Raw genomic sequence first — 24,330 nt, forward strand, 5'->3', positions numbered from 1 at the left:
TTTGCAGTACATATAGTAAATCTCATCCGGCGCGGCTGGCGATTGTTCACCAACACACCGAACCCCAGGGTAATGAGTACACGACACCTCTACAATGGTGGTGAAGTGCGTATGGAAAGCAGCAGAACAATTTAGCATTCAATGTTGCAGCATTACAATGGAGAGCGCGGTGCGCGGTGAAGAATAAAATGAACACACAAAAAAAGACAGAAATAAAAGGTAAAATCAACTCAAACTAAACGGTCTATACCCCCCGTCTCCCTCCTGGTCCTCACCGGGGGTACGATTGTATAACGTAAACAACATCAGCAAGAAAAGAGAACACACACTCTTCTTCGGCAGCAGTGAGCAGCGAACAAACAGCCAAAGCAAAAGAAGAAACCAGATGAAATAATTCGCTCTTCGGAATCCCTGCTTCCCAGTCTGTTCGGACACTTTGCCGCATTTACGACCCCCTCCACCCCGCTTCCTCTGCTGAAAGTATCAGTCAGTATTTCAGGTTTCCTAGCCCCGTTTCTGTCAGTCACTTTTGTTGATGTTGTACAATTCGACAGCGATTATGAGCCACATTTCACAACTACTACCATGTGCCTATTTATCATTTTCTTTCGACTGCATTAGTATCGAGTGTGGGTGATGTGTTTACCTTTTTGACGTTTAAACACATAACCCATAGAGAGAGAGCAAATCGGAAAGGAATGTGCGGTACTAAAAAGCTACGATTGTAAATCGAAGTTGTTTTGATTATGTTATTTCCAGTAGGTGTTTAAGTTGTTTAGTTCGGTCATGATGTGTGACTAGAGATCGCTATTTTTCACTGTTGGCGAAATTTTCAAAAACCAAGAATTTTTCGTTAGATGATAATATTAAATTGACAAACTATTGTAATTTAATTTACCTCCTAGAAGAGCACCCCATTGCTTATATTTCAAAATCGAAACGCGTCTAAAATTTTGTGTACCTTATGATAAAAAAAGAACCGGAATTTTATAAAAAAAGAACGCAAAATTTAAATTTTTAATAAATTTCTTTATTATCGCCTTCAAAGTACTCTCCTCCTGCGGCAATACATGCATGCCAACGCTTGATCCAATTTTCCATACAAGTTTTATAGGCCTCCGAAGGTATGGCCTTTAGTTCACGCAGCGAATTCTCTTTTATGGTCTCTATGGTCTCAATACGCGTTCCCCGCAATGGTAATTTGAGTCTGGGAAGAGGAAAAAGTCACACGGGGCCATATCTGGAGAGTACGGTGCTTGGTTGATGATATTAATTGAGTTTTTGGCCAAAAACTGCGACACAACCAACGCTGTGTGAGCCGGCGCATTATCGTGAAATTCAGCTTTTTTGGCACCAGCCGAGAAGCGACGCGTTTCAAACCCAAAACATCAGTTAAAATGTGTTCGGCTGATCCTTAAGAGATGCCCAACAACACAGCAATCTCTCTAATCGGTACAGAACGATTTTGCAACATGATTTGCTTTGCCAATTCAATGTTTTCTTCAGTAACAGATGTTGTTGGGCGGCCAGGGATCTCATCATGATCCAAGCTTGTACGACCACCTTTTGAAGCGTTTATACCACTCGTATGTCTGAGTTTTTCCTAGACACGATTCATCAAAGGCCTTTTCTAACATTTTCAACGTTTCGGAACACTTAAATCCATTTGCAACACAAAATTTGATGCACGCACGTTGTTCTAAATTTTCATCCATTATAAAAATTGCCACACGAAAATTTTTCAACTTCTTTGTATAGACGCCAAACAAAAGCTAATCGTACGATATGCGTCAAAATTTGACAGAATGTGTATAACAGTGTCGTGTTCTCTCAAATAAAAGTTTACCGATTGGACAAGCGCAGGAATTTTAAAATGAAAATTCCGGTTCTTTTTTATCATAAGGTATCTCTGTTCGTCACTATCCGCACAGCTATTTAAGGTTTTTTTTATTCTGCAATCGTTTGCCTATCTGTGCGTACAGTAAACTATGTCCGCAGAAATCGTTGCTGTCGCTGTGCTGTATCTTCAGCTACTTGAGTTCATCGAGTTATCCCTAGTTTATGGATCTACTGTGATGAGTAAAGGAAAGATTGGTTGGGATCTACTAGGAGATTTCTAGCCCTTGTTATCTTTCTCCGGACAGGATTAGTCGTTAGAGGCCACAATTGCAAGAATTTTTCCTTTTTCTAATTTCAGATTGTTTGAACGCTTCAAATTTGGTTGTTTTTTAGGCTTTCTCATATAAAAAGGCTATGCAATCACTGTGAAAACCAACTTCTGAACCTAGGACCAGAGGGGCGAGTGTCATACCATTCTACTCAAAGAATTGAGCAAACGTCTTTCTCTTCCTTTCTCTCTCTCTCTCTCTCTCTCTCTCTCTCTGTAACAAAAATGTGCACTCGATTTTCTCGGAGATGGCTGGACCGATTGTCACAAACCTATATTAAAATTATAGGTTCTTGGTTTGGGTCCAAGAGCCCATTGCTATTGAATTTTACTCGGATCGAACTTCCGGTTCGGAAGTAACGGGGTAAAATGTGTTAAAAAAATAAAGAAAAACTGCTCTCGATCTTCTGAGATCGCCCAACCGATTTTCATCATCATAGATTCAAATTTAACTAAGATTAGTCGATGACCAAATGCGTCAATTTTTGGTATACCGGATCATCGTTCCTGATTCAGGAAGTACCGGGAAAATGCTCGTGATGTGATGTGATGTGAAGTGAAGCCACAATCAGTTCTCGGACTTGCCAGTGGTTCCGGGTAGACTTACAGTAGCCCCGATATGACTCTTCTGACTATAGCTGTTACCGAAAAGCGAACTAAACTTACGGATATGTAAGCAGAGTCACTCATATTTCGCGGCAATAAAAGATGCTCCTTCAACCATAATATCCAGTGAATGGATGAAGTATATTGCTATACACGCTTGAAACCGCCTGATGGTTTGTTTGAGAAGGGCGCGTCAGACTCAATTCAAACCTTCAGGAGGAAACAAGTATCTTTCAAGTGACTTGGACTGGCTATCCACAATCCCTCGTCCAGTCATCAATTCGTACGATGCCCTGATGCTTCCTTCCAATACATTCCCATTATAAATGTTTTACTTTAATATAATACAATGTAACAAAATGTAATATAATATACAATGATATAATATAATTAATTAAAGTAAGGTTCGGAATTCGTATCCAGAATTCTCATTCCGGAATAAAATTCACATTTCTGAACCAAAATTCAAAATACGAATTATAGATCTGAATTCCGGAATAAAATTTGAAACTAACTTCTGAACCTGAATTTAGTTTCAGATTTTACTTCTTAAATTTAGTTACAGAGTGGAGTTCCTGAATTTAGTTTTTGTGTTCATTTCCAGAATTCAGATCAAGCATGCTGGAATAGAATTCGGAACTTGAGTTTTGGAGCTAGATTTTGGAACTGAATTCATTGCCTTAAGGTGAATTAAATTCAGTCAGTATTCAGTTTTAGAGTTGAACTGAGTTCCAGAAATCTAGAATCAAATTTATGAACGGAATTCTTGATCTGGATTTCGAACCTGAGCTCGGTTCAGAATTTAGTTCTTCAAGGGGGGATTCAGTATAGATAAAGTAGATGTTTTTCTAGATCCCAACGTTTCTGTTTGATTTTTTTTTTATTTTTGGTGGTTGTTCAAAGTGAAAACAACGATTTTTCACGAAAAAAAATCGCAATTTTGTAGCTGTAAAACCTCACCAAAGTAACAAACAGGGAAAAAGAAAACGTTGGGGTCTGGTTTTTTATATGTAGAAAGTGTGTGAAAAATTTGAAAAAAAAAATTAGTTCAGTAGTTTTTGAATGACGTTGGACACGGACTTTCAAAACCTGCTTTCGAGAAAAACGCGTTCAAAGTTTTTTGTCTATAAAATCAATGGAAACAATTTAAAAATTCTTTGCAGTATGAGATAAGCAAAGATAAAGGCCCATAACTTGCCGAGTTTTTCTCCGATAGGCCTGAAAATTTCACAGAATATTCTTGAAATGTTTTACTATGAGAAAATACAAAGAAAATAATAAATGATTTTTCAAAAGTGTTACACCCTACCCGCCCCTTAATTCAGTTCCAGACATGCTTTAGTATAGATGGATCGTTACAATTCTGGATGCGAAGCAATGAAGGTTGCAAAATTCCTCACAATCAGTCAACTAATACGAACGATTATTGATTTTCGGAAATGTGAAAGAAGTATGTCAGTTTTGTCCGTAATCACGTCCTCCAGTTATGACTCTGACGTTACCCATCCGCATTTTTTTCGATCACCGACTATTGACAGACATCGTTTTCATTCGTTTTTGTCTTTCTCATATAGGAAGGATATGCTAACATAGATTTAAATTGAAGGCCTTCTAGGCTCGATTCTCTTAAAGCTGACTGAACCTTTTTTAACAAATTGAAACTTTTGAATTTGAAATTTCAATAGATTCAAAGGAAAAATTTTAAAGGTCTATAGAAAATTTCTGACTTCCGACTTCCGGTTCTGAATTACTGGGTGATAAGTGTGAAACTGTCAACTTAATTTGTATTAAATGTAACGTAAAAACCTGTTTTAATCCACCTAGTGGTGTAATGACCTCTTTCTCATATAAATCATACTATCATATATAATACAGCAGTATTCTTCAAAATAATTTTCTTCGATTCTTAAAAGAATAATCGAAATCGGTTTGCTGGTTGGACCGTCTACTGATAAAAACTATCAATTGGAGTAGATTTGAGATCGATTTAGAAAACTTTGTTCGGTTTTTCGCCCTTTTCAGTGATGGTATAAAATTTTTAACACACTTTACCCTATATTTCCCGGATCCCGAAGTCGGATCCGGATGAAATTCAGGAATTTCGTATGGGACCTCAGAACCTTTCATTTGAACCTATGTTTGTGAAAATAGGTCACGCCATCTATGAGAAAAGTAAGAACACATATTTTCATTGTTATGGACATTTTACCCCATAACTTCGGAACCGGAAGTCGGATCCAAATAATATTCAGTAATTTTGTATGAGACCACAAGACCAAATTAAAATCGGTTCAGCCATCTCCGAGAAAAGTGCAAGAGAAACGTAACATACATACAAAACGCGTACACACACACATACACACACACACACACACACACAGAGAGAGAGAGAGAGAGAGAGAGAGAGAGAGAGAGAGAGAGAGAGAGAGAGAGAGAGAGAGACAGTGATTGCTCCTTCCTATTCGAAAATGAGAAAGGCAAAACCAGCAAATTTCTTAAAAATAATTGTAGTTCACAGATCTTGTCAGTATAAACTTAATAAGATCCCAGGTCTCCGATTCCGGAAGCAGTTGTTAAAAACTCCAAAATTGAATGCACAATGACTGAACCAATTTCACAAACTTAGAATTAATTGAAATGTTTTGCGGGCTTTCCATTTTTATTTAGATCCGATTTCCGGTTTCGGAATTACAGGATGTTTAGAATCAAAAATTTCAAACCATCTTATAAAGTGATGCAAAACACTTAAAAACTTTTCGAAGAGGCTTCATTTTTGAGGTCTTGTGTCTTCGGCTATACCGATCCGTGGTTTACGGTTCCGAAAATATTCCTCGAAGACTTCTAAGATGGAACTCGTTTTGATTTCTCAATGATGGCTAAACCGACTTTTACAAACTTAGGTTCAAATAAAAGCTTTTACGATATCATAGGCAACTGTTAAATTTTATTCGAATGCGACTTCCAGTTTTGGAATAATAGGAAGATGAGTACATATTAAAAATTTCATGCCGTCCTTTAAAATGGAAATGCAAAAAAAATCCACGGAAATATACAATTTGTAGACCACTAGAGCCGAACTGGGAATTCTCGTCCCGTGGTCTGGTTCTGGAATTACCAGAACTAGCGATTAAAATCTCCAAAAAGTAACAGTATATTTGGGGAAAAATAGTAAAGTGACACTTCTATCATTATAACACTAGACGGATGCCAACAGGTTATTTTTTGAGAATTATGTTAAAAACTTAATTTTTGCTCGCTAAACCGATTTTGTTTTGAGTTCTTCGGTTTTTTCAACCGTGTTAGAAAATATTTAAAAAATTTACCTGGCATCCCTGCTTTCGAAGTCGGGTACCAAAACCCAATCGGGTTTCGGTTAGCGATTAATTCTCAAAAACCTGCAAATTGATGTAGTCTACTCAATTATGTTCAATTTTTCCACTATCTTAACTATCCGTAACTCCGGAGCCGATATTCTGATCTCCAGTTTCAGTCTAATGTCCTTAAATTTTTATACTAGCATCAGGGAAAATTCTTTAAAAAGCCCATGGTTTGTAATCGAATTCTAAAAACGTGCTTAATCCACCTAGCGGTAAGATGATATCTTTTCTTTATCAATCCGCATGAGTTTTTTGCATGAATATTCTTCGGTGTTTTAGTTCTCATGACAGTATTTTAATGACCGTTGTTTTAAGCGGCAGTTTGAGAATCTTAAAAATACGGTTCGAATTTAAAAAAAATCATCATCCTGTAATTTTAGAATCGGAAGTCAGAATTGGATAGATTTAATAATTTTGTCTTTGTCGATTTGGCTTTTTTTGCGAAAACGATCGAGCTTTGAGAAACGATTCGATACTGGAACCGGAATTCGAAAATCGGTGTAGCCGAGATCGGATAAATTCAGCTGAGTAGCTGTATAGTTTACATTTGTTTCTTAATATTTGAAAATCAGTGTAGACATCTTTGAGAAAATGTAGTGCGAATTAAATATGAATCGAAAACTGAATTCCACTAATACTAAAATAAGTTTATTTGGTTATCGACTATTCAAATCTGCATATTCGATAAACCTGGATATTTGATGTGAAATGGACATTTTATACTAATCACCAAGTATCCCCTAAACCGGAAGTTGGATCTGACTGAAAAGCAAAACGTTTTATAGTATCTTAATATTTTTCATTGGAATCTTAGATGATTCCTAGATATCATTTAAATCTTAGATCGGTTTAGCCATCTACGAGAAAAATGAGTTACACCATTTTAATTTCGTTTCACATATCATCATATAGTTCTGGAACCTGAAGTCGGATCCAAATGTAATACGGGAACCTTGTTTGGGAGCATACGACTTTTCGTATGAATCTGAGTTTGTAGAAAACGGTTGAGTCATCTCCGAGAAAATTGAGTGAATTTATTTGTCACACATACATTTGCTGATCTCGACGAGCTGATTCGAATGGTATATGGGTGTTATGTTCTTTCAGCATTTATTGCTGTAAGTAGAGTAAATCAATATAATTATGGAAATATTTTCAACTCGAAAATGCTGCCATCATATGGTTTACATATGTCACATTCTAACAATTATGTTGCCAAAAACGAACCGTGCTAAAATCGGTCCGAGGCAAAATGTCATGAAAAAGAATGCTGTACACAATCGTTTTTGGTATGTACTTAGAAACAATTGTATGAAAAATCGTGTTCCACGTTGCTACCAAACATTACTCTGTCATTCAACGCTCAAAACTCTTATCACTGGAATAAAGCGAAAAGTCGCTTACACAAAAATATCGATATCTCCGTTAAAATTGGACGGATTTTGACAATCTAGGCTCGTTGGATAGTTATTACCGTGCAAAATCTAAATCTAAAATAATATTCTTTTTTCAAGGTCAATTGTGACAGATAAAATTTTGACATAAAACTTCGTATAACTCAAAAAGTAAACATCTGATCTCAAAACTATCCAATAGCGTTCTGGATGACGGGTAGACCTTTCAGTTGCGACTAGTTTGATCAAAATCGGTCCAGCCATCTCTGAGATCTCGACCTCTTAGTTGACAACACACATACAGACAAACACACACACACACACACACACACACACACACACGGACATTTGCTCAGTTCGTCGAACTGAATCGATTGGTATATAACACTCCGCCCTCCGGGCCTTGGAAAATTTTTCTAAAGTTTGAGCGAATTCTATACCTATTTTTAATATATATATAAAAAAGGTAAAAACCTGGTTTAATCCACCTATGAAGTAATGATGTCTTCATCATATAGCTCATGCTTTCATAAATATTACTATGGAATTCTACAAAAAACTTTTCTTTGAGTCTTAAATAAGAACATAAAGTTTGTTTGAATGTACGCTACCATAACCATTTAAATTTAGAATCAGTTTTGAGTTTGTTGGAATTCTTCGTTTTTATAAACTGCTAATGCATTGATGAATAGAAGACGAAACGTAAATACTATTCAAAGTGGTTTAGAGCACTTAGCATACAATCAGGAGTAATATTTACTTTCAGTTTTGGGTCAAAAAACTGTTCTTCTCCCAGAACGCCCAGTACTTGACTAACGTAATTCGGACGATTCGAGGGAACAACTTTCGATTGAAACTTGCAAACAAACAAACAAACAAACAAATAAACAAGCGTGTCAGGAACCGAATAAGCTCAATTTAATTATCTAATTGGTATGCGAGAAATGACGATGACTCTCCGGACTGAACCCCTCTACCAAGAGGCCACTGGGAGCTACGTTTGAACTGACGGGCACATTACTCTTCTGTTTTCCACCACCAACCATTCTATGTAAATAGCCGAGCAAAATAATAAACAATCGCCAACGGTGGTGGGTACACGAAGGCGAAGCGACGGAAAGCACAGTTATAGTCGTAACAACAACAACAACAACCAAAACAAAAATTGCTGGCCGGGTTTGGATGATGCAGCTCCGGTACGAGGACGAGGAAAACTAACGCGAGAAATACCCACTTGAATGACTTTTTTTTCTTCGGTGTAACATTTTCATTTAACCGCGATACTATACCTATGGTAGGCGGTATGGGCGCTTGTAGTGCTTCCCCGCCCTCTTTTTCGACGAATACTTCACCGAATCTGTGTTGTATGAGGGAATGACGCAGCGCCGCCGACTAACCAGCAAACATTATGATAAATGCGCGGTGTTGTCAAATCATCATTATTTCTCGAGTATCGCACATGAGCGAGCATGCCGATGTGCGATCGTAATCAAGCGAGAGGCGGTGATACGTGATAGTTACTAACTAATACCAAGACTCTGGTTCGAAACACGAGAAAGGAAAATTTTAAGATTCAATTTTTGCTGCTTTTGTTAGTGTCATGAAAGTGTTTTTTTTTTTCTTCGAACGGAATCCAAATCAAAACTATTAAAATCTAGAAAAGTGTGCTAGATTCATCCACCACCCGAGTGATCACTCACCCACACTAGTTAGCTAAAAGTGCGCTCGGTAGAAAACAAAAAAAAAAAAAAACAACGGACTGCAGCAGTAGCAGGGGTTGACATTGACATAAATTGCATTATTATACTCAGCAAAAGAACGAATGATTAGCACCCGCAGCAAAACCCGCAAGGGTGCGGCGGTCTCTCCTCTGCTGGCCGTCAATGAAATGTTGAAACAAACAACACAACTACTCGGTTGCGTTGCGGTTACAGAAATCAAAAATAAATACACGTGACCAGTTAAACGATGCGTGTTTGCCGTGTGAGGCTGTATGTGAGCGGGTGTACGTCCGCGAGTTCACTAATACGCAACTGCGGTTAGTTCTTCTGATACAAACGGGTACAATGTTGATGATCTACTTTTACCCCAAGTGCAGATGAGTCAGGTAAGGCACACAGCACAGTGAAGCAAGCTAGTTCGAAGATTAGTTCAGTACTTCGTTTTAGCCGTATGATTTCTATTTGAACTCGGGTCCGTTGGTTCCGAGTATAAGTCACTGATTTCGCAAGTCAATTAGTCGATCGTAGGTTCGAGCCCTGACCTAGAACAACATTTAGTGGGTCAACAGTACTAGGCGTGTACTGGTTCTGTACACTACACTACGAAGTTTGTTGGACCCAAAAATGGTCGAATCCCACGTAAGGAATGTGATTCCAAAAAATTGCTTTGTTTTCCATTATGCACGTAAAATGGAATTTATTAAATTTGAGGTAATTTTAAGATATCGCCAGTCTCAAACAAAATAATAAGTTTACAGCTGTTAAAACAAACGGGTGGTAAAAACCTCTATAATTCTCAAATGTCCTAATCAGGCAAACGTTAGAAAAGAGTTTAGACGAATGTTTGAGTATGGTTTTAACATACTGGCTTGCTTTAAATTTCCGAATGGGTAAGGCTAAAACGGGACCACTCCGAAATGATCTTGACCGGGTGCTCTTGTCGAATCAAGTCACCTTCTGAGAAGTGTTTCACCACTTCTCCATAATCGCTCAATTAGCAGAGCAGTTGCGTTTCTACGCGTGAGGTGTACTTAGAATACAATTGGTGTAATTTGATCACTATGTTCCATCAGACTTCGCAGCCGAGCCTCAGTGTACAGAATCATTTTGCATGACTGGTCGGGATTAGCATATTTTTACCCAACACCTGACTCGAACCCAAACCCGAACTCGACGGATACGGGTCGGGAAAAGAGATGGACGGGTAAGCAATTTCTTAAACCTGAACCCAACCCGTACCTGATCAAAAATAAAATACTTTCAGTCGGTGGTGAACAGTCGTTCGCACCGCACGCGTATAGCTCTTGGCTCCTGGAAATTTCTTCTGGCTACCTAGAGTCTCATTGATTCAAGGCTTCAGTCTTTTTCAAGGCTACCTGAATCACTAACAGTCTTTTTAAAGACCAACAATTAGTCAGCCTTTCTCAAGGCTATACAAAGAATGATATTCTAATATAATCAGTCTTTTTCAAGACTAAGAAATTATTCAGTCTTTTTTAAGGCTATTCTTCGAACTAAACAGTCTTTATTAAGACTAACACAAAATCAGTCTTTATCAAGACTTTTCCAAACTAGGAGTCTAATCGAAGACTAATTTAGCCTAGTTAACTTAATTTCAAAAATGCCTGCGTCCAACCGAAAAGACAACAAGCCTAAGGCTAAAAATAATTCAATACGGAATAAATCACAATCCGTTATTCAACATTTTTCTAATAACATTCACGATCTTATAGAATCTGAATGTAAAAATAAAAGACAACGGACGGACTTCCCTTCCGTTGATCCTATGCCGTCTAACAATATTTACGAGATTCTTCCTGAATCCGATTGTAGCGACATAGAAGAAAATTCTTCAAAAATTCCCAAAATGGACGCATGTCGTTCTGGGAAGAAACAACAATCTATGCCACCAATGACGGTGATGATTTCCGACTTCAAAGCATTCCGGATTGAGCTTTCTACTTTTCTCCCGGAAGTAAAAGTCTCATTTCAAATCGGTCGAACAGAAGAATATCGAGTCTTGGTTGATGGATTGGAAGATTACGAACGTCTTATTCGATATTTGTCCGAGAAACTTCATTAATTTTATTCATATGATATAAAATCAGACAGACCCTTCAAGGCTGCCTTGAAAGGCTTATCAAATGATGAAAGTACTGATGAAATTAAAAATGAACTAAAAGAATGTCTTTGTTTTGCCTCTTCCCAAGTAATACTTATGAAAAAAAGAGAGCGAATGGTACTTCTAAACCACGCTCTGGAATTTCCCATGAACTTCACCTAATACACTTTAATCGAAGTGGTGTAAACAATTTGAAAACTTTAGAAAAAGTACGTTTAATTTCCCACATTAAAATTCATTGGGAACATTATAAACGGCATAATCGTATTGCAAACTTAACGCAATGTCGTCGTTGCCAAGGCTTCGGCCATGGAACCAAAAATTGTCATATGGATATACGGTGTTTGAATTGTGGTAAATCGCATTCGAAAGACGTTTGTCCAATGAATGAAACCACTGATAAATTTTCATGTTTAAATTGCGATGGAAATCATAAATCCAATTATTTGAAATGTCCTGTCAGGGAAATAATTTTAAACGCTCGTTCGCTTAGACAACAAGTCAAATCAACGACCTTAAATTTACAGAACATACCTGAAAATCAAAAAACCGTTACAAATGCCACGCCCATTTCTTGTAAGGCATTTATTTGTTCGAATTTAAAACAAAAAAACAGGTACGCCTACCAATTCGTCTTCTAACGAAAACAATTTATTGACAGGTAGATCGACCTCGTCTTCATCTTCTTCTAATGACAGTTATGCTAGTATAACAGGTAGAAATCTACCACTTAATTCTTATAATGTAAATAATCAAAACACAGGACCGCCTTGCAGTTCATCTTCTAACGAAAACAATTTATTAATAGGTAGATCGGCCATATCATCTTCTTCTAATGGCAGTCTACCTACAAATATTCCTTCAATGTCATTCGCTTCTTTAAGTGAAGTCGATTTAGGCGATATAACTGAAAATAAAATGATCTACCTACAAGATTAACTTTTTCAAATGATCATCCGAATGAATTCGACTTCATCACTTTTTGAAGTAATTCAGATCGAATGGAAATTTGGCAAATAATATTATAATGAATTGAAAATTTAACAGTGATGTTAAATAATTATTTGAATATTTTAAATTGAAATGGTCCATCTTTAAATCGAGTGAAGATGAATTTTATAATTTTCTCAAAGTTCACAAAATTCATATGGCCATTGTGATAGAAACTTTTCTTAAACCAAATGTCAAATTGAAAAGCAATCCTCATTATGTGGTTCATCGATTTGACAGGTTTACTGGGATGGGTGGTGGAGTTGCCATTGTTGTCCAACGGCAAATTAAACATCGAATTTTATCTATATTAAAGTTATTAAAATCTTGGGAATCGACGTTGAAACCATTCATGGAATTATTTCATCGCTGGAGCATATTTGCCATTCCAATGCACCGACGAACAATTAAATTTCTTTAAAAGCGATTTGCAAAAACTCACAAGATATCGACCGAAATTTTTCGTAATAGGGGACTTAAATGCTAAGCATGTCCAGTGGAATTGTAGGCAAAATAACAGTAATGGTAAAATACTTCATAATCAACTCTCAGCTGGTTACTTCACAGTTCTTCATCCCAGTAATCCGACTTGTTTCTCTTTCGTGAAAAACCCGTCTACAATTGATCTGGTTCTAACAGATCAAAGTCACATTTGTAGTGAACCGATTACTCATGCTGATTTTGACTCAGATCATCTTCCTGTAACATTCAGACTTTCCAATGAAGCTTTAATTAATCCAATTAGTTCGATATTCAACTATCATAGAGCTAATTGGTTGTATTACAGATCTCACATTGAAAATCATGTGGATCATGAAACTATTTTATAAAATTCTGCGGACATCGACACAGCAATTGATAATTTGAATCATTACATTATCGAAGCTAGAAATCTTTCAGTTCCCAAAGCTCAAACTGGATTAAATTCTCCTATCATCGATGACAATCTTCAACTGCTCATTCGGTTGAAGAATGTTCGTCGACGACAATATCAACGTTCTCGTGATTCTGCTATAAAAAACATAGTTAAGGATTAACAAAAAAAAATTAAACATAGATTTACTCTTTTGCGAAATGAAAATTTCGCTAAAGAAGTTGAACAAATTAAACCATATTCTAATCCTTTCTGGACATTTTCTAAGGTTCTTAAGAAACCTCAGAAACCAATTCCTGCTCTCAAGGAAGGAAATCAAATACTTCTTACAAATGGCGAAAAAGCTCAAAAACTTGCTCAGCAGTTCGGGAGTGTCCACAATTTTAATTTGAGCGTTGTGAGTCCTATTGAAAATGAAGTCTCACTGAAATATGATCATATTTCAACTCAAGTGTTATCACAAGATGATATTATTGAGACGAATTTTGATGAAATTAAATCAATTATTAGGAAACTTAAAAACATGAAGGCTCCTGGTAATGATGGAATTTTTAATATTCTTATTAAAAATCTTCCCGATGTTGCCTTGAGACTCCTGGTTAAAATTTTCAACAAGTGTTTTTCATAAGCTTACTTCCCAAAAAGATGGAAAAACGCTAAAGTAATTCATATCCTCAAACCTGATAAAACCCAGCAGAAACATCAAGTTATCGACCAATTAGCTTACTTTCTTCTATCAGTAAACTTTTTGAAAACAAAATATCTTGTTGAGGATGATGTCTCATATAAATATAAATTCAATTTTTTTACCAGAGCAGTTTGGATTTCGTCATAAACATTCAACTACTCATCAACTTGTAAGAGTTACGAACATGATAAAAGCAAATAAATCTTCTGGGTTACCCACTGGAATTGCTCTTCTAGACATCATTCGACAGTGATTGGCACAAAGGTTTAATAGCAAAAATGTCTGATTTCCAGTTTCCTATTTATTTGATCAAAATGATTCAAAATTATTTAACTGATCTTACTCTTCAGGTTAGCTAACAGAATTGTAAATCTGAATTGCTACCCGTACGAGCCGGTGTTCCGCAGGGTTCGAGCGTAGCTCCAATCTTGTATAATATTTTCACTTCTAATCTTCCAAATCTACCCGTTGGTTGTCAGAAATCGCTCTTCTGTGACGACACAAGTCTGTTAGCCACAGGTAGAAATCTAAGAGTGATCTGCAGTCGCCTACAAAGAAGTTTAAATATTTTCAGTGATTATCTGTCAAAATGGAAAAATAAACCAAATGCAGCAAAAACGCAATTAATTTTCTTTCCTCATAAGCCAAGAGCTTCTTTTCTTAAACCAAACAATAATCACATTCTCAAATCGAATGGCTTGGAATTGACATGGTCTGATCAAGCTAGGTTTAACGTATGACAAAAACTCACTTTCAAGGATCACATTGAAGGAATCCAGACAAAGTGTAATAAATATATTAAATGTTTATATCCTCTTATAAACAGAAATTCTAAGCTCTGTCTAAAAAACAAGTTGTTAATTTATAAACAAATTTTCAGACCAGCCATGCTTTATGCAGTACCAATTTGGTCAAGTTGTTGTTCCACCAGGAAGAAAACGCTTCAAAGGATTTAGAATAAAATTCTGAAAATGATTTTAAAGCGTCCTCCCTGGTTTAGTACAAATGAGTTACACAGACTCACAAATATAGAACCATTAGATGTAATGTCACATAATATTATAATCGAATTCCGACAAAAATCGATACAATCTTCAATTGAATTGATTCGCTCTCTGTATTAGTTATTAAGTTAGTATTTAAGTTCTTTTTCCCCATTACACAATACAAGTAGGTTTAGAATTTTCCCTACAAAAAAATCTCAGAATAGCGGAAGCAAATGATGTCCTCATGGTAACAACCAAATCATATATATAATAGGTCTGATAAGTCACCACTTGTGGCTGAACACCCAATTTAAATCCTAATAATTTAATTTTAACTCATATTCCAATAAATAGTTATTTAAAAAAAATTATGAGCGATTTTATCCACAGCAATTCCTCAAAATTGCGAGTATTTCTTGTCACTGTTTAGTGTTTTTTCCATGCACATGAGTTACTGCACAGATTCAAGAAAAGAACGAATTACTCAACTCAGTTCTAAGATTTGTTGTTCTCTCTGTCACAATTAGCTCTGTGAGAACTTGTATGCATACCTCCAGGAGAGGCATCAGTGACTTTTGCTTATGGCAGTTGCGAACAAATTGCTGTCTCAGTTGTAACGTCGAAACGGTTTCATTGATGAAGTTATTGATAGATTTGGTCGAAGTATATCAATATTTCATTGTATTGAAAAACACAAACGAATATTCATTTCTCAACCATTATTTTTCATTTACAACGAACTGTTACAACTGATTTCGCACAAATGTTTTATTTATTTTGTTTAACAGATACAGTTTGAGATGTATGTAAATATAACGGAGTACCGTTGCCAATTTTTTCCAGTGCATTTTTTCAGGTAGATTTTACTGACTTATGACAAACGAGTATCACAACTCATAATCAAATGAAATTCAGTGGATCACCTGAACCGTCGGCAGAGTAGTGGTTGTAAACAAACGCAAAGGGAAACCAGAACAGCGCGGTATAATTTATTTTACTACAAATCATCAAAACCCGATACCACCACTGAAGTGAAAACAGTTTCCGGTCGCTGGCACTCAACTCATCGCCACTCGGTACAGTGAAGTCCGCATACGTGTGTGGTTGTTTTCGTCGCACCACGTAGATTCCACCCATTCATGGTCTGTTTCTTGAGCAGCTACAACAACAACAACAAGAACAACAACAACAACAGTAGCAACAAAATGTGAATCCTTGATTGGAACCGTTTCAAGTCACGAGCCAACGTACTTGCGGCGATCCAGAGTGCATTGCGGACGAACCGACTGGTCATTCACAACGAAAATTGAACGAATGGTTTCAAAAACGAATGAACATCGCGAGCGAGTGAGAGTAAAAGAGAGAGAAGAAAAAAAAAGCTTATTATTCAATCTCTATTCTCAAGTACCCATTTTACACGAACGACGAGCTACGGCCGCCAGTCGAGTCCAAGGAGGAATTCAAAATCAAAACCCACGAAGAGTGCGCCGCATCGCGAGAGTACGACGACCTGTTTGGGCACGGAACCATGACCGATGCAAGCGAAGACGTACAACCAGGCCACTTCAGAGCAGATGAACTCAGGCGGCGGCGTTGAATAGTCTGGACGGATGGATAGGCATCACCTGTTTAGTAAACGCATACGTATTTAATTACTTTGTCGAGAGCACATTTGCAAAATAAGAGGAGCGAAGATGATGATGATAATGATGATGATATATCATAGAAGTCTAAAAATCTTTTCAGAGATGCAGAGATGTGAAACGATTGAAACATCTCCGGTATTTCTCTTTCGCTACCAAACGGAGTTCATCAAACTTCCCTCACCGAAACGCTACACAATCTCTAATAGATGTAGCTGCATAGGAAAACAACACGGTTGAAGCCCCGGTAATTAAGATACCGCCGAGCACCCTCTACATCCCACATCCGAAAGGAAAGGAAAAATAGTTAGAAGAGAAGACGAGCACACCACCGACGGAACAGCAGACTAGAGAGGGAAGCGAGATAGAAAAGAAAGAAAAAAATGTAAATAAACACTACAGACAGCACAATGGTTGCGTGCTGTTGCATCGGTGCGTCCTTGTTGTTTGGGGGGGAGTTCAACGAATTACAGCTTCTGCTTTATTACGGTGGCGCAGCGCTGTTACGTGCAGTGACGACGGCCGACTTTGACTTCGACGACTACGACTACGACTACGACTATACGACATGCAATGGGAAAATAGGCGCACCAGTGCTGACGTGGTCTGAGCGTGAATGAAATGCTCAGCAGCTTGCCTGATTCTTTCACTCATTAAAACTCGGCGGACGGAAAGCCACACATCGTATCGTGACAGTCGACGGTCGAAATTGGAAAACATTTGCTCTAGTTGATGTGCATGTGTGAACGGACGAAACCGGAGTGGAAGTGAATGATCTTTGTTGAGGATGTCGAGGAGCCGTCGAATTTGCCTGAAACTCAACCTATAAGTTTCTGAGTTCATGCAAAGTGGTTTTGTTTTGGATTTATTTTTCCGGAAATGTAGTCCTTCTTCAACTAGTCAGTACATTAACCCAGAAGAAGTTAGTTCTTGAAGTAATTTTGCAACGCGAAATCGTTCTTTTTGTCTAAAGAGAGTACTACTCTACTGCGGATACGCGGAAACTAAACCTATTCCTTCCTACGTGGGGTTAGTACGGAGGGATTCATAGCTCTACAAAACTGTTGCTACCTATGAAATTCAAAACTATTACAGATGCCCTTCAATACAAGTTTCGAAACAAATATTTCACTGCGAAAATGTCGAATTTTGTGGCGAATAAAGTGTTGTTGTGGAGAGGTCTTCTTCATTATTTCAATTTGAAGAAAACAGTCACCGACAGTAATCGTTTTTTGTCGTGAATACGACTTACTTTACTATGGGGCGCCTTTTCAAAGTTTACCCTCTGAGAGAGTGATAAGTTTTTGATCGTGAATATCTCTTGTTGTATCTAACGAATCAACATAATTTTTGCTACATGCCATCGGAAATATGATCACAATTTTATGATAAAATTTTCAGTTGTGTGACATAATCTCAAATAATCCAAAATTAAACTTTTCCTAAATGTTTGGTGTAAACGAGCATCAAAGAGGATAATTCATAAGGCGCGTTTGCCTTTCTCGTATTTTTAAAGCTCATAGCATAGTGATCTGTGAAAAGATTTATATAATCTAACTACCAATTGAATCGAAATTTTTTAACCTAAACGTGTATAGCAACAGCATTGAAGTATTTCAATAGTACACTATTAAAAAACCTGTCTCATTTGACCCATGTCAACACCAGCCAATCAGAACGCGTTCTGAGGAAGAGAACAAAATATCTGCTGCTGTTCAACAAATCGTTCGAGAAAAATGTTCCGAACAGTGCTTAATATCGTAGTGAGTTCCACAATTTGGTCCTTCTGAAAGGCAGGAATGAATCCCGTACAGCATCCTGATAGTTTTCTACAGCCAGCCCGGCCGGGACTTAAAAGTGGTTGACAGGGTGGCAAGTGAATTGCCTATTCCAGGTTTTTTCCCGGTTTTCCTGGTTTGCGAGATAAAAGTCCCCGGTTTTTTTGGAATAGGATAGAATCGCCTCTTTTTAGTTTTTTTAACACTCCAAATACCAAGCCTAAAAAAAGTTGGAACAGTAACTTCGAGCTGTCATAGTTCAGCTATTTTTCAACGAATCTTAATAAATTTTACATCTTCGAATTTTATGTAGTTCATAGATTGATTCAAAAATTTTATAGCCGATTGACGATTGATTATGAAAAACCAATGAAAATTCAATTTTTCCTGTTCCAGGTTTCTTTCTCGCGCACAATATGCCCTATTTGCTTCCGTACTTTCTTTCCTTTGGCCAACGTCGCATATAAAATATTAAGATGTTCAACTTTACCGAGTTATAATACTGTTGTTAGTCAACCGATTTTCGGAATTTGTTCACTATTGGAAAGGTACTACTTCCAGAAATAAGATTCACTGAAAGAATCGAAAAATTTTCTACCCAAACTTATAATGAAAACTGTAGATATATGACCTCAGAAAAGGTGAGACTTTTTAAAATTATCGTAAATGTCTCGAAAATCAAAGCGATGATCTATATATTTTTATAAATCATTCGATTGCTAGTGATACCAGCTACAATTTTTGCCTAACTACCACACTATCAAAAGAAACACTTAAAATATCGGTGAATTTATAAATATATATAAATATTTCAATTTTTTCACATGTTTCTATGTAAAACGAAAATTAAAACGATGACATTTACATTTTTATGCTTTAAAATATTGGAATCTTGACCAGAAACAATGTATTGATGAACAAAATTATATATCCGTTCAAAGAATCTCAAGAAATTTTGTACAAATTCAGAGAACTTCTATTCTTACAAAAATTTTATCAAACAAAATCACGTCAAACTTTCAAATTTTATGGCACTCCATTTTTTTTTTTTGAAAGAAATCATAAATTTGGCATAAAAAATAAATTTTCTATTTCGGTCCCATAGTCGATTTTTTTCAAAATTTTTTTGTAACGAAACTAGATCTCGACGTTTGAGGCAATTCTAAGACATTTGGCATTGAAAAAAAAGTTCGATTTCGGAAATTTCATAACAACTCATATTTGAAATGCAGCATGTTTACGATTTGATGAATTTACGCATGCGTTGATGAGCAAATAAGTCAGATTATAGCTTCAAGAACGGACTAGATATCGATCTATTTTTTCCTAATAGTGTTCTAAATGCTAAGCATCTCTCGTGAAGTAATCAGAAAGTGCGAGTTCTTTATGATGAACGCTCCGCTGGTTTTTAGCCAGTTTTATTTCCAAATAGCCCAACTAATTTATCTTCTATGATAAATGCTTCTACAATTGATCTAATTCTAGAAGATCAATGTCACATTCCATTACTCAAACTGACTTCAGTATTACAAATTTAGCAATGATTAATTCAATTAGTTATATATCCCACCAACTTCGATTAGGCTAGGATATAGATCTTATATCGGAAGCAATGTGAAACATGAAATTGTTTTGGGAAACATCAATATAGCCATACATTATTTAAATCATTGCATTATTGAAGTTAGGAGTGTATCAATACCAAATTTCAAACTAAATTTAATTCTCCTTCATCTACATCTATATCAACGTTATTGTAATCCTACTATGGAATAGTTGAGGACCTTTAAAAGAAATTGAAACATAAATTCACTGAACAAATCAAACCATATTCTAAGGTTCTCTACTGTTCCTCAGAAACAAATTTCAGCTCTCAAGGAAGGAAATCAAATGGTGGATGAAATCAAAGTCGACTACTTTTCCAATTTTGTGAGTCCGATTAAAATTTCACACCAATATGAGCATAACACAAGTATTGTCTCAAGATGGTCAAACTCCTAAGAATTTTGAATAGTTTTACAAAAAAAAATCCGATGTTATCTTGATACTTTGCCAAGTGTGTTGAATATTTATTCAAAATCTTAATGAATCCAACAGAAGTATCCAAATTATGTTTATTTTCCAATATGAGCTTCCATTGTGCTAAGAATGTTCCTTTCTGATTAATTTAAAACTGCTGTTAAACCCTTACAAAATCTTTGGACGAGACATAGGGATGTTGGCCCAATTTCCAATGGATTGTTCAATATTGAACCTGTATGGGACAATAAGTTGTTTCAACACTTTGACTGAAGATTTCACTCAAACGCAAAATTTGGTATAGTCTCCTACTTTTCAATTGTTGAATAAAAAAATCATAATGCCAACAATTGTTTCTCATATTTGGGCTAGTAATATTTTTCCCGGTTTTTCACTAAAACTCCCGGCTTTTTCCCGGTAAAACCAATTTCCCGACTTTTCCCGGTTTTCCCGATTTTCCCGGTCACTTGCCACCCTGGGTTGAGTACATCAGAAAAAAACCCATCGGCGTCGACGCGGGTTTGGCCAAGCAGTTCAACACCAGCATCGGAATGATTCAACGGATCAAAGTCCGAACTCCCTGAAAACGTACAAAAAACAGAAGATGCCGAAGAACACTCTGGTACAGCAAGTTCAGGCCAAAACAAGAGCGCGAAAACTGTATAACCGGATTCTACAGAATAAAGACGGATGCATCCTGATCGACGACGAAACCTACGCCAAGAAAGACTCTCGAGCGCTGCCCGGACCGCAATATTATACGAAATCGGTGTACCAGGACCTGGACGACGCTGACACCACGGTGGCGATGGAGAAGTTTTGGGCAGAAGGTGTTGGTCTGGCAAGCAATTTGTACCTGTGGTTTGCGATCGTCGATTTTCTTCACGAAGGCCACAATTAACGCCAAGGTGTACGAGGAAGAATGTTTGAAGAAGAGAATGCTGCCACTGTACAGAAAGCATAAGGCTCCTCCACTCTTCTGGCCGGATTTGGCTTCAGCCCACTACGCCAACTCCGTTCTACAGTGGCGTTCTTCGGCCAATTGAAAGGTACTGGGCAATTGTCAAGCGGCACTTTCGGAAGGAAGGTGCAGTGTCCCAAAACATGCCGGAATTCAAAAAAACTGCACAGCTGCCACCAGGAAAGTCACAAAAGTAATTGTGCAGAATTTAATGAAGAATGTCAAGTCCAAAGTGCGAGCGTTTCACAGAAACTAGGATTTTCTTCAATATAATCAGTGAAATGCATAAAAATGTAATTTTTCTACAATATATCGAAAACTGATGTCAAAATTTTTTTTTTTCGCCTTTTTATTCAATAATCAATGTTGCTAACTACTTTTCGATACACTCCTCAATCGAAATTTAAATTCTGTATGCGGCTATTTTTATAGCCGTTAGGACTGCCCATTAGTGAAAAAGCTACAAACGAAATCACGTAAAAAGAAACCTCTTAACGAAAATTGGATCAGTTTGGATTCTATCGCCACTGCGAGCAGATGTATTGTGTGTCGTTTGCAAAGCTAGTTTCGCTTCCGACAAGAGTGATTACGGCACAGCTGCCAGTCGTTTGCATTGGTGAAAAACAACGAAAAGAGGACAACGGTGGAGAGCATCACAAAAAATCAGCCGTTCTGATGGCACTAAAAGTTTTCTAAAGAACTATTAGGATTTCTTGTTCGCATATAGAAGGTAAATATCCTCACCCTGCAAATCTAGAACATTTTGATTAGATTTGTGCATTTTTCGCTGTGTGAAATTCACAGTAATCGAGATCAAGTGAAGCCTTCTTTGTTTTTGCGAAAAATGTGAGAAAGGGGAATGCTTGCATAATTCATACAATTGATCAACTAATTGATATTCGGAAGTGTTAAGGAACATGTCAGTTATTTTCGTATTTACGACATCCAGTTATGTCTCTGACATTACACCCGACTGTTTTTAGTGGAAAAGTATATTGTGAGCATACTCTAACTGAGTGAACGTGTCGGAAGCGGTTTTTATGGTTTTAAAGCGGCTATTTTGATGGAAGATGATGAATTGGAAAATATTAAAATCTTTATAATCCACCTAGTAGTGTAATGATGCCTTTCTCATTTTACATATAATTTCAAAAACATCACTAGAAGATTCTATCGATAATTCTATTTCTAACTTTAATAAAACCAAACACTTTCTCTGGATATAAACTACCATAACCTTTTCAATTTGTAAACAGTTATGTCAAATTAATATAAATTTCAATATGGTAACCCTGCTGGCTATACAAAATTGAACAAAGCACGCTTTGTTCTAGGCGGTGGTGTTCTCTTTTTCCGTACCTGCACGTACCGGTTTTGCACCATTTTGTATGACAGTTTGAAAGTTTTGACACTCATTGCCCTATAATTTCGGAACCGAAAGTCGGATCTAGACGAAAATGCTTAGACAATGAGAGCTTTAATTTGGATTATGATTTGTGAAAATCGGTTTAACCGTTGCTGAAGTGTGAATTCCGTTTTTCGAGCTTTTGTTCACTATTACCGGTTCTTTCGGAAGCGGAAACCGGGGACTTGTAGTTTCAAAGTAAATTTATATACCCACTAACTAGCAAGGTCTGCAAACTAGATGAATTTACTAGTAAGTTTTATAAACATCTGCGTTTCGCTAGCACTTGTGAAAAAATACTTATGAAAATGAAAATTTTTCACATATCGCGCTGGAATACCAAGACCGGAAGTCGGATCTAAATCATTTTTTTCGAGGACTTTTTAAAAAATTTGATATTTTATTTGCATCTTAGTTTGTAAAAATCGATTAAGAAATTTCCGAGAAAATTGAGTGCGTATTTTCTCACAGATTTGCCCATATCCCCCTGTAATTCCGGAACAGGAAGTCGGATGGGACTATAAAACCTTTCGTTTGAATCTAAGTTTGTGAAAATCGGTTAAGTCATCTCTGAGAAAATCGAGTGACATTATTTGTCACATACACACACCGTCATTTTGTGATCTCGACGAACTGAGCCGAATGGTATATGCCATTCGGTCTTCTGATCTCCGTTCGAAAATCGGTTTTCATAGTGATTGCATAGCCTTTCTATATGAGAAAGGCAAAAATAGGCGGTTTTTGCAACGTCGATCCTAGCAAAATTTTGAAATTTTAAACACACAACACTCTCACAAATTCTGGTATCGAGAGTCAGATTCAGATAGACTTAAGGAATTCTGTAGAGGACCAATGGAATTTTCATTTGAAAATCGCTTCAACAATCTCCGAGAAAAGTGAGTGAGATTATTTGACACGCACGAACTCATAGACGTTGCGTAACTCGACGAACTGAATCGACTGATATATGATGGATATTTGGCCAGATTTAACTAGTCGATTTTTTAAACTATTGCATGATCTTTCTATATGCGAAAAGCAAAACTTTCCTTATGATCATCTTCGATTTGTAGGAACCGCTCTACAAATTGAGCTACCCTGGAAATATGAGAAAACCACTAGTCAAAGAAATTTTTTTGAACAAACACCTACACTGTGCAGGATGGATGTTCGCAGAGAGTCTATTTGTGGTTTACCCATAGACGCATTTTGCGACGGATCGTATTCGGAGTTGGCTGCACTCTTACAGATTTCAGTATATTTCCGGAATCAAAAGTAGCTTTCAAATTAGTCAAAGCTTGTAGAAATCGGTTCCGTTATCTCCGAGAAAATTTAGCAGTGAAAAAATGCGTTTTGTCGGTTACGTCATTTATACCATTATATCCGGAACTGTGGATGTGACAACCGAATGTTCATTGAACTAAGGTAGAAGACACACACACACACAGACATTTTCTGATATCGTCGTGATAAGTCGATCTTCCAAAAATTCTATTACCTTTCTATAGAAAAAAGGCACAAAATGGAACGTGTTTTTTCCACCTCCACTTGTGAATTGCAAAAACGAGATCCATATTCAGTCGATAACACAAGTAGAAC

General features: G+C 36.8%; 1 protein-coding gene across 2 annotated transcripts in view; it reads right to left on the reverse strand.

Annotated features, from left to right (window-relative positions):
- The window catches only part of LOC131438854 (mediator of RNA polymerase II transcription subunit 13), a 138,156-nt gene that overhangs the window by 97,762 nt on the left and 16,064 nt on the right, over positions 1-24,330 (reverse strand). The gene's annotated exons all lie outside the window — the stretch shown is intronic.

This window comes from Malaya genurostris, chromosome 3 (assembly GCF_030247185.1).
Source record: "Malaya genurostris strain Urasoe2022 chromosome 3, Malgen_1.1, whole genome shotgun sequence".
Classification (NCBI taxonomy): domain Eukaryota; kingdom Metazoa; phylum Arthropoda; class Insecta; order Diptera; family Culicidae; genus Malaya; species Malaya genurostris.